The sequence below is a fragment of the Miscanthus floridulus genome, chromosome 5 (genome assembly GCF_019320115.1).
Source record: "Miscanthus floridulus cultivar M001 chromosome 5, ASM1932011v1, whole genome shotgun sequence".
Classification (NCBI taxonomy): Eukaryota; Viridiplantae; Streptophyta; class Magnoliopsida; order Poales; family Poaceae; genus Miscanthus; species Miscanthus floridulus.
The window spans coordinates 134,899,593-134,911,473 of NC_089584.1; the positions used below are offsets into that span (position 1 = coordinate 134,899,593).

An 11,881-nucleotide genomic window follows, 5' to 3' on the forward strand; every position below is an offset into this window, starting at 1 on the left:
GTACCAAAAGACGAGGCAGCAACCACCTGATTGCTTATCGGCCCCTGGACAAACAGCATCAAGATCCCAAGTACGGTATCTTCAGGCACTTATGCATCGTTCTACTATGCTTACTGAAAGTATGCCGAGCTCCAGTAATGCCACCTTTTCTCATGGTATTTGTACTCCTCTTGCCAGCTATGCATATACGACATGTGCAACATGTTTGCCTACATTGTACTGCACAGTTATTCAGTACACTGATGCATGCTTATCCTTTTTCTCAGCGTCCCCACCATCTGAGCCATCCGTTGCTATTTGTAGGGAAAAATCAGTGCAGACTCATGCCTTAAGCTTTCGTATCATCCCCTACCAAGCACTGATAGTATTGTGTATACTTCTTTTTACATGTTACCCTGCACTGAACCAAACACTATGTTGTGCAATTTTTGCAATAGTTCTTGCTGCCTCATTTACAGAACGATTGCATGAATAAAAGACAATGAATCAAAACCAGTGATCTGCAGGTTAATGCCATGATTAATATTTGATAACTCTGGATTGAGATCTGTCCAAGGGTACATACTATACTGTTACCTTGACAAGCATGTTATATTTTTTTTGGGTTAATCAGTTTAATTTTAGGAAACCAGCGTCTGTCTTTTTTCCTATGACAGTGCTTTAGCACAAAAAAACTTTTGGCGATAAAATGTTGTGTTTTTGTTGATCTCTTTTACTTTTACTACCAAGTTTCAAGCCTCCTTTTCGATCTGTACACAGGTATCAGTAGCTTCAAGCAGAAAGAGAGTACGTTTCTGCACTTTTCGTTCAACACATATGCAAGATCAGCATCTCCCCACCATCAGCAGGTGTCCATCGATGGTTTGTGCACAAGGTACCCCTAATTGTATATTTTCTCTTCTATGGTTTGTGCAAAGGAATTGATGAATCTCAGTTTACAAATAATTAGGGCTCCTCTCCATGTTTTGATCTGCTAGGTTATTTTCCTGTTGCCTATACAGTACTAAGATTTGGGATAATTTCCTTTTATATATGTGGACACCGACTTTCCTTCTCTCCGGTCATATTGAAACAAAAAAAGTTCGACAACCATGACCAATTGACCATAACATAGTAACAGGTCAACTCTCTACTTGATAATTTTATATGAGACGATTATATTTCCATATTTCTTATAGGATACAGGATACTACATGCTCTGTTGTTTCTCTACCCTTTTGGAGAATGGGTAACCTTCCACCTCAATTTCATTAAGGTTTCAGGAATTTACTGGATTATGTGTTGTCTTACAGGCAGCCGCTACCTATTGAATATTGATAGTTTGGTTGAAGAAAACATCATGCGAGTGGTCCCGAAACTCTCTAACTGGTGTATGGATTTTGTGATCTGCAGAGCCATGGCATGCTCATAGAGTGTAAGAGCTGAACAAGGAGTCACCTGATCCCTGAAAGAGCCAAGGTATTGTTGGTGTCCAATCATACACATAGTGTAATTCACCCTATAATTGTATGATTGTTTTCTCAGGTCGGTTTCTTTATTACTAGACATAGTATTATGCGGCAAAATATTTTGATTTTTTTTTTCAAAAGATTCAGTGTAGTTCACCCTATTATTACTTCTATAAGTTATCCCATTGGAATGCTTTTGCCTTACCGTTTATTCCTTCCACTGAAAAGATGAAGTGGAAGAGGTAGATGCTTTACATAAAGAAATTGTGACTCGATTTGCTACACTACACAGGGCATGCTTACCCTGATGTTTATGAAAAACACATGCTCAGATTTTCCTGATAGTAAGTAGGTTGAAATGCCTGAGAGTAAACAACACACCATGTTTACTAATTTAGTTTCTCATTTTTCCCTTCTGTTGGAAAATTTATATCCTTTAATCTTTCTCCTAGGCTGATTGTTTTCCAGCTGCCTTTTGACATAATGTTTCAATCACAATATGTCTGATTATTTACTTGCATGATGGATGTTTCAAGCTAGATTGGTCACTGTATCAATGATGCCAGCTAATTAGTTTCTTTGGTTACCTGTCCATTACTTACTTGTCTGATGGATGTTGCCTTCGGGGGATAGAATAGGACAATGTTGGTAAAATGGTTTTATTGGGTCAGTTTGCTCAGCCCTTACGACAGTGATGATTATGATAGACCCTTAATGTTCTTTTAAATTGTCATGGTTACGAGTGCTAATTTTTACGCCCAAGAAAAAAATGTACCTCAACCTTTTTCCTTTTACATTTACCTTCTGAGCATTTACCTATACTTCTTTAATTACTTAGACCTTAGTTTTGTGAGCCAGCTTTGTTTCATGGTGTCTAGGATGCTTTCTTTTATTATTATTAAAAAAACTAAAGTTTTTCATGTGATTGTTGCTCAACCATTATAGCTGGTCCTAATAGCTAATGTTTCGTACAGCCATGCCAACTACACTGTCCGTGCCGCAGTGCCCTTAAAGAAATCTGACACCAAATCAAGGACATGCAGGAACAAGAGAGTTCTCATCTCCCTCATATACGAAAAGCTTCCATTCAGAGCCATCAATGTTTGGGTTAGTTGGATGTGGCCTTCCCATATTTGTTCCTTTCCAAGGAGATCATGAACGCGTACATTTAGTTTGTTAGAATCAACGTATTATAGAGATTATTAATTTTCCCATACCACAATATTTTCTTCTAGAACATCTACCTACAATTAGTTGTTCCCTAACACAACTCTTCCTATTTCAGCTTTGACCTAAGGATTGCATACACTATATGCTCTTTTCAGATAACTGTTTCTGCTGCATAATCCATATCAAGTTTTAAACCTCCTTTTCAATCTGTACACAGGTATCAATTGCTTCAAGCGGAAACAAAGTACATTTTTGTGCTTTTTGTTCTGCACATATGCAAGATCAGCATCTCCCTACCATCAGCAGCTGCCATCCAAGCACCAAACCTTCTTACTTTTGTAGTCCTATTCTCCCTGTATAAAATATGCCATGATTTACCTCTGTTTGTACATGATACAAAACGAAATGTTATATTTGAATCATGGTTGGCTGATACATATATGCCACCTTTGCTAATTCTCCTAAGTCTGTTCTTTGTTGGACACGGCGTGTTCTGTTGCCTACGCGAAGCGTGGGTTTACCTGCTAGTCTCATCTTGGAGTGTGGGTAATGGACACCGGGGAGGCCCATATGTGTTGACGATTCTCGCCCGGATTCAATTGTAAATTGCATTATTAGCTGGTCACGCCTTGCGTATACAAATGGAGATACCGCGACACCGATGTGCGTGGATCCTATCAGCTGTAGAAATCTGTCATCCCATTGGGTGGATTCATGCATGCATATGGGAACCATTTTCTGCAGTCTGGTGACGTATTCCCTGAGGCGTTGGATCTGTTAGCGATAAGTCACGAGGCTAACACTCCTAGTGGTTCTAGTTGTAGTATAAATAAAGTTATCCACGTAGACTAGGAAGTCTTGAGATTATTACTCAAACAATGCAAACTATCATTACTTGTGGTTTGCAAAGAAACTTTTTCCTTTTGTTGAAACTAGCGGTTTCAATCTGCGTGGCGAAGACCGAGGCCTCCGCCCGTCGAACGGTCGGCCTCGGGCGGAGGCTTGGGATACGAACGATAGGGGGGAGAGTGGTGAGTAAGGGAATGACACGGAAAACTATTGTTTCATTAACTCGTTCACCAACCAGCCTCTACGGTTACAAGTGTCCCCTATTTATAGGACTCAACTACCACATAACAGAATTTATTACAATGTCCCTCAACTGCTACAGTACATTCCTAGAATATTCTGCCGCTAGCCTCTTGTTCGCGGGGCAATCCTGCCATACCGTCTCCAAGTAATGGGCTTACACGAGCAGTCGGCCCACTGTAGCTTAGTCTTCGGCCCAAAGGCCTGGGTTCCCGGCGCTGGCCTTCATCCCGAGGCGCGCCACTGCCTCGGCGGGTCTCCGCCGGACGGTCGGAGACGTTATCCGCGGGTCTCCGCCCGGCCGTGCGGGGGCCATGGTTCTCGCCGCTGGCCTCCGTGTTCAGAGGTGCGCCGTTGCCTTGGAGAATCTTCGCCGGTCCGGGCGGAGGCATTACCCGTAGGTCTCCGCCCGGCCGCTGGCCTCCGCCGTCAGGGGCGCGCCATCGCCTTGTAGAGTCTCCGCCGGTCCGGGCGGAGACATCATCCGTAGGTCTCCGCCCGGCCGCGCAGGGGCCATGCTGGCGCGCTTGTGCGGACTGCGAGCGCCTGCGCTTGAGTACCTGCGCACACTTAGGCAAGATCGTTTGTTTGATTAGTTTAGAGATAAGGCGGCCTCCACCCGTAATACTGGAGACGCCCGCCTGAGCGGTTGGCGGGATGCGTGCCTGGCCTTGACGGAGTCCACGATGAAAAGGAGATTAAGCACCCCTCGAGCATAGCCGGGAGATTTCCTTTGGTCAGCGCCGGGTCTCCGCCCTAAGACGGTCGAAGACGCCTTGGCGACACCCCACTGCCGGGGGCCTTCGCCACCCGCCAAAGCCATGTTACAACAGTTCCCCCTTTTGAGACCATGGTTCGTCGGAGCGTGCCGTGAGCTCAAAACGCCTTAGCCGAAGACGTCCGCGGGGGCGGAGGCTGCCTTCGGTGTCTTCGAGCGAGGCCCCGCTACTTCCCCCCTGGCCCGCTCTGGCGTAGCCGTTGGTCTCATCGAGAGTAGCCGTTGGGCGGCAAATCTAGCCGTTGCCCTACGTTGCGGCCGTTTCCGCTGTGTTAGTGTCCGTTGCATTCCCTACGACTTTTTCAGAGGTAACCGTTGTGCAGCGGGCGAATCTTCCAGAGATGACCGTTGTCTGGCAAGAGTCGGACCGCCTGCCCGCTGCCTATATAAGGGTGCTTTTGGCGGCGGGGTCCCCCCCACACTGCTCACTCGCTTTCATTGCGTTCGAGAAATCGCTCTCTGCCCTCTTCGCTTTCGCCTCTTGCTGCCCTCGTGCGTTCTGTCTTTCTGTTCGCGTCTCGCGCTTAGGTTGCTGTCGCGGTGGCTTTCCTTTCCGCCTCCGCCCAAACTCGCCGGCCCGCCTTCTCCGGACCCTACCGCCACCTTCTCAGCGTTAGGGCCGTCGGCTGGGGTGCACGCTTTGAGGAGTGCATGCTTGCCTCTGCCTCCGTGTTGGAGTTGGAAAAGCTGGTGGAGGAGGATTTGGGGAGTGTCTCCGCGTCTATCGGAGACCTGATCACCGCGGACTCTGGAGACATGGCGATAAAGTCTTGGGACTTCGGCCCGTCCTCTATTACTGAGGAGGCAATCGCGGAGATGCTGAAGGAGTCATGTTTTCCTTCTTCTAGGGTGAAAATCCCTCCGCCGGGTCAGACTGTTCCGGAGCCGGAGGAAGGATACGCGGTGGTCTTTTGGGACTTCTTCACCTGCGGCCTTTGGTTTCCTTACATTCCCTTCCTTCGCCGGGTGTTGGAGACCTTCAATGTTTAGCTGCATCATCTGACTCCCATTACTTTCCTGACACTTAGCAAATTCTGCTGGGCGTGCGTCTCTTACGGTGCCGAGCCGGATGTGGACACCTTTTGCACGTACTATGAACTGCAGAAGCAGCCAAAGAAGAAGAAGGAGGTGCGAGATGGCAAAGAGGTGGAAGTGACCTATCAGTACGGTAGTTGCACTTTCATGTCTAAGAGGAACCAAGGCGTGGACCGCTTGGAGATCTCTTTTTGCCAGAAGGGCAAGTGGGACCACGGCTGGCTCGAGCAATGGTTCTACATGAAGACTTACGGGGTCCGCAGCACAACTGATGATGGCGAGGAGGTCTCGGAGTATCCATTGACTTCTCGGATGGGGGAGATGGCACCACACACGCGCGTAGATTCGCCGAAGGAGGTGTCTCCGACGCGGGAGGCCTGTGATCAGGCTTTTGCGGCAGCGTGCCGCTACTCTGGTGGCCGTGATCTGGTGGAGGAGATCATGGCCTCCAACTACTGGCCCTTGGGCAAAAACAACCCAGCTTTTCAGCTGGAACAGGTCAAGGTTCCCGTTTTCGGCCCGGAGGCCGGGATTCCGTTCCCCCGCTTTGGTCGGTCTTTGGGGGAGGGGGTGACGGAGGACAGTTTCGTCTCTGAAGTCAAGGAGGCCGCCATAGGGTTGGTTGGCAAGATTTCCAAGCGTGAGTACACGTCTCAGATGGCCGTGGCAGGCACCATGTTGTGGCTCAATCGAGTTTTTGAGGAGGTCGGGATCATCTACCGGGAGCACGAGGTTCCTACTGAGGTCCTGGCCTCGATTGAGAAGAAGAAGAAGGCCTACGCAAAGAATATTACAGCGGAGGCCGAGTCTAAAAAGAGGAAGGGTGTCGTCGGCTCTCAGGCGCCTGTGAAAAAGAAGAAGAAAAGCGGAGCCCCCTTGATCGCGCTGGCCTTGTCTTCTGCTGGCAGTGCGGGCGCTGCCTCCGCCGGCAGCGAAGACATTGAGAGCTCCTCCGCCCCGTCAGCGGACGCTCGAGTTGCGAGCGGAGAGGATCGTGGCTCTCCCGTAGCTCTGGTGTGCCCGACGAGTGGGGCTGTGAGCGGTGCCAGGCGTCCGGAGACCGGCATTGTCCTAGCGCGCTCCTCGCATGGTGCTACGAGCGTCGGTGAACGGCCGGAGGATAGCGCCTCCGAGCCTATGCCCGACGTTCTTGGCGGGCTATGCTCAAGCTCTGAAGAGGACACGGAGGCCATCCTATGGCATGTTCCTTCATCCTCTGCCACTGTCGCGCCTTCGCCCGTACCTGTGGCCGACGTAGGGCAGCTGGAGGCCGCTCTTGCTGAGGAGGCTCCGGCGGCTCGGCCTTCTTTGAGCCCTCTGCCCGTCGGGCCGCTGGCTGAGGAAGTCCGCCCCTTTGGGCCTTCGCCACACGATACGGCGGAGACTTCTGCTCAGAGGGCATGGCAGGCTGCCCTGCCTAGGCTCTTTATGAGTAAGTTTGTTTGGTGCACATCCTTATGTTTATTGTCTTCGCCCAGTTCATTCCTTTGTGTATTGTGCTAAGTGCCAATACTATGCATCTGCTGCTTCGCAGGTGATGTCATGGCTGGACTTCTCACCCCGAAGGAGCGAGTAGCCACCGCTGGTGCTAGGTTCAGTCCGGGGCAATTGGGGCTGACGGCGCTGGGTCCGAGTAAGTAAAAATGTTGTCATTTTGATCATCATCTGGCCTATTTGTGATCTGCCCTCTGACCTAAGCTGTTGTTGTTGTTGTTTTTTCTCTACGTAGACTCCTCCAACACTTCTATCTCAGGTTGGGAGGAGTGTTATCTTGCCGTTCTTGGAGACGTCGGAGGTGGTCTTTGGCTGTTGGTGCGTTTAACGTGAGATTTGCTTTTCTCACCTCATCGTTTCTTGTTTGTTTGTTCTTCTTTGAACAGATCGCTTCAAACAGCGTCTGAGGGATATGGATTTCTTCCAGCTTCTTTGCGTTCACCTAGAACACCAGAGCCTGGTGCGTCTCCGGCGGTTTTGCCCCTTTCCTTGTTTTATTATTTTTTGTGTATGCTTTGGGTTTCTAGACTTGTTCTTGATTCCGTTGCTTATCGCTTTGGGTTTTTTTGTCGCAGGGGTATCACACGGGTGTTGTTATGGAAGAGCGCTGCACCCACGAGGTCTCTGACCATGACGCCGCGATCGAAGCGCTCAAGGTGGAAATCGAGCGCCTGGAAGGTGAAAAAGGGAGTCTGTCGGACTCTCTCACGGCTCTCCGCCTGTCTCTGATGGAGAAGGAGCGAGAAAAAGATGGCTTGAGGGTCGATCTCGCCAAGGCCCGGGAGGCAGAGGTTTTGTCCGCTGAGCAGGTCCGTAGGGCGAATGAGCTGGTCGAGGGTCTCCGGTGAGAGCTTGCCTTCGAGAAGGAGTCCGCAGCAGCGGTGAGGGAGCAGCTTTCTCTAATGACGAGGCATTTGGACTCGGTCAAAGGAGTCCTTGCTGCGACCATTGGTCACTACCGGGCCACCGTCGCCGAGCTTGGAGGCAAGACCTCTGCTCCTTCGGAAGAAGACAGCGTGTACGCCCTCGCCTCCTGGCTAAAGCATCATCTTGCGAAGCTCCCTGGTCTGATCAACGGTTGCACAGACTACGGGGCGTTAGCGGGAGTGGCGAACTATGCCAAATTTTTGGCACGCGGCGGGTGTACGCACACCAAAAGTATTCCGAAGGGGGCGCTGCCTGGTTCAGAGGAGCTCAGTGAGACCTCTCTTGGTTTGTGAAAAACCTTGAGAAATTTCATCGAGCACTTTTGGGCTCCATTTGGGAGATCTGCTGCCCAGAAACTGGCGGAGGACAAGAGGGCGAAGGTACTTATAGTCTTTGTAGTCGCCCTTTTTTTTATGCTTCAAAGGCTTTCGTTGCTTTTGCCCCTGACATTCTAGCCTATGTTGCAGGATGCGCAGAAGGGTCTTGCGGGCAGGCCTCCGTCGGTTCTGCGCTCGGCGACTACGGTTGGTGCCTCCGCCGCTGGTGGCGCTCTGGGGGGATCTACGATCGGCGGAGGTGGTGGTCGGAGGCCGCAGGCGCTGTGCCCGCCCACAGCTGATGCAAGCTCCGCCCCAGGGACTTCCGCTGCGGCTGATGCGCCGGAGGTCTAGGCTTTTGTAGCATTTAGTTGTTCTAGCGTGTACCTCGCAGTCCAACTGGGCTTTTGTGAATAAAGTTTATTTTGTTCTGAATGGTTTTGTAGAAAATTTTAACCTTGCGCAGGTTCCGTATCGGGAACCTGCGCAAGATGTTGCTCCTTTGACTCTCTACAACGACGGTATTTACGTGAGCGGAGAGCTTTGGGAGTATTGGCGTTCGGCCTTCCCCCGCAACATTGCGCACGACGTATTTGAGTCGGTTAGGTTTGACATAGACGATGAGCGCGCTGGGTTTACTCGCGTGCTCGCTTGGCGTGGACCTCCGCCACAGTAGTTAGGATTTTATTTCAAGTTGGTGTCCTATAAGAATGTTTCTCGACGTTTTATGGAATACAAGACAGGTTCACTTTCTTGATTGTTTGTGCGGTGGCTTGAGCCCGTCGTGGTAGTTTACATATCTCGTCTAGTCCCGAGCTCGCGCACCGTTGTCCTTTGCTTGGGCGATCGAGCGCGATACAGAGGTGGTGGCCAGGACCTTCGCCCCATTTTTTCTCATTCTCTGTGTTTGCTTGATGGCCGGGGTAGAAGTCTCCGTAGCTTTTCGATCGGCGGAGGCGTACTTGAAGTCCGCCTGGCGAGGTTTGCCGATTCGTTGTTTGATCCGGCTGGGGGTTTGGCGCAGCTTGTGCAGACGGCAGAGACTCTAGATATTTCTTTAGCTGGGTGTTTTAGCTGTCTGGAGGCATGGGTCTCCGACGCTGCACACCCGTGGGACATGGTTGATCTTTGGAGATGGCAGGTTAGGTCTCTGGCGTCAGGGGGATGTTATGAGTTTTTGTGCGATATCCCCCTGCTCCCGTAGGCCTTTGCTGTTCATCACCGTGCCGTAGGCCCTCTTTTCCCACTGTCTCCGACTATCTACCGTTGCCTCTGATTTTACTAGTTTTCGTACAATATCTACGGCCAATTTAGATATCTAAGGAGACCCCTGCCTCCATGGCTATTGCTATGGCTTTTGCCTGCACTATGCCTTGCTCCCCCCTTGTGCCCTTGCACCTTATGCTGACTGAGTTTCTTAAGGGCACGGGGGGAATCCGTTTTTATAGTGGGGTGGTGGCTTTCGGGCGTTAACATTTTTGTACGTTGTTAGGTGGAACGTATCTTGGCTTTAATGGCCTGTATGTTGCCTGAATTATTCGTTCTCCTTGAGATCTTTGAAGTAAAGAGGCTTGGCGCCGAAGTGGTGGTAGTGTTTTGTCAGGCGCTTTCTGTTTTTCCTGTTTCGGATAGCGGAGACCTTTTTCCTAGTTCTGGCGCCACAAATTTGCTTCCCCTGACGCTAGGTTTTTTTAAGGTTGGAGGCCTGTTCCACTGAGGTTGTTGTCTTGATGCCTGACTTTGGTCAGGTCTCTGTCAAGGGTCGGAGGCCTTTTTGGCCAAAGATTTTTGCCTTGATGCCTGACTTTGGTCAGGTCTTTGTCAAGGGTCGGAGGCCTTTTTGGCCAAAGATTTTTGCCTTGATGCCTGACTTTGGTCAGGTCTTTGTCAAGGGCGAAGGCCTGCTTGGCTATAGAGGTTGTTTCAAATTGCCCTTGCCTATGGCTAGCGCTTTGAAAGGACCTGTGGTTTGTGTTTACCGAATATTGCGGCGCTAGAGCTGTTCGCTTTCGGTTTTGGGTTCTTTGTGTTGTTCTTTTGGGGAATTACCTCTTTATACTTGTAGAGGATTTTTACATTGAGCCTGCCTCGTTAAAAACCTCACCTCCACTTGGAGTTCTCCTGTGAGGAAAAGAGTGTAGGCTCTTTTACATTTTGTTTTGAATGAAGTAAGAAAAAAAACTAAGGTAAATGCATGTAGGGGGCTCCGCTTATATTTTGCGGAGGTTGCCCTTTGGTATATTGCCTAGATGTAGTATCTACGAAGGCTATCAATATTCCATGTGTGGGTTATCGTGACACCTTCGCTGTCGGTCAAGTGGAAAGAACCAGGTCGGCCTGCTGCCGTTGCTGTGTATGGGCCTTCCCATTTCGGTTGTAACTTTTCGACAAGTTGTGCGTTGGGTTTTCTCCTGAGGACAAGGTCTCCGTGTTTTATGTCTTTCCTTACCACTTGAGAGTCTCTCCACTTCTTGGTTTGGGACTGATATTTTGCAATATTGTTGACTGCTTGGACCCCCATTCGAAGTTGTCTCTGCCCCTCAGGGCTTGGAAGAAGGGTAGGCAGCGTTCTGCTGATTTTGAGATGAATCTGTTGAGCGCTGCTATTCTTCCCGTTAGCTTTTGTACTTCCTTCTTGTTTTTGGGCTCTACCATTGCCATTATTGCTCTGGTTTTGTTTGGGTTCGCTTTGATGCCTTCGCTGCTTATGATATAACCGAGCATCTTCCCTTTTGTGACTCCGAATATACATTTCTCTGGGTTGAGGCGGAGGCCAGCTGTCCTGAGGTTGGTGAAGGTCTCCTGTAAGTCGGAGACATGATCATCCTTGTTCTTGCTCATGACCACTATGTCGTCGACATAGGCTATGATGTTTCTATCTAGCTGGGATCCCAAAACCTCCTTTGTCATTCTAGCAAAGGTTGCTCCGGCATTCTTGAGTCCCTCCGGCATTCTGGTGTAGCAGTATGTCCTGAATGGGGTGGTGAAACTTGTCTTGTCTTCGTCTTCTTTTTTCATCCAGATTTGGTGATACCCAGAGAAACAGTCGAGGAGAGAGAACCTCTGGCATCTGGCTGCCTTGTCGACGGAGGCATCTATTCTTGGCAATGGGAAATGGTCTTTCTTGCAAGCTTTATTCAGATCTGTGAAATCTATGCACATTCTCATTTTGCTATTTTTCTTTGGTACCAAGACTACATTTGTAAGCCATTCTGAATACTTGACTTCCCTGATCACTTTTGCATCTAGCAGTCTTTGCACCTCCGCCTTTGCTGCCAGGATTCTGTCCTCCGACATTTTTCTCTGTTTCTGCTTTCTTGGTCTCATGTTTTCGTTGATATCCAGTTCGTGCTGTATGATGTCCCTGCTGACTCCCTGGAGGTCGGAGGCTGACCAAGCGAAGATGTCCTTGTTTTTGACTAGGGTTGCCATGAGCTCTTCCTCTTCTGCCTTGCACAATTTTGAGCTGATTGTTACTTTTCTGTCCGGTAACTCTTTTTCTAGAGGGATCAGCTTTGTCTCTTCTTGACCTACCATATCTGTTTCTCCTTTGGGCATGTCCAGAGGCTCTAGTTCTTTGTTCGCCGACTCGACTGCATTGATGTTTCTTTGGGCTCTGTAGA

General features: G+C 49.4%; 1 long non-coding RNA gene across 1 annotated transcript; it reads left to right on the top strand.

Annotated features, from left to right (window-relative positions):
* Positions 1-1,335: 1,335 nt before the first annotated feature.
* Positions 1,336-3,057, top strand: LOC136453713 (uncharacterized). The gene is made up of 3 exons (XR_010759064.1): positions 1,336-1,458; positions 2,423-2,555; positions 2,836-3,057. It is a non-coding gene; the product is annotated as an uncharacterized lncRNA (long non-coding RNA).
* The last annotated feature ends 8,824 nt before the right edge of the window (positions 3,058-11,881 follow it).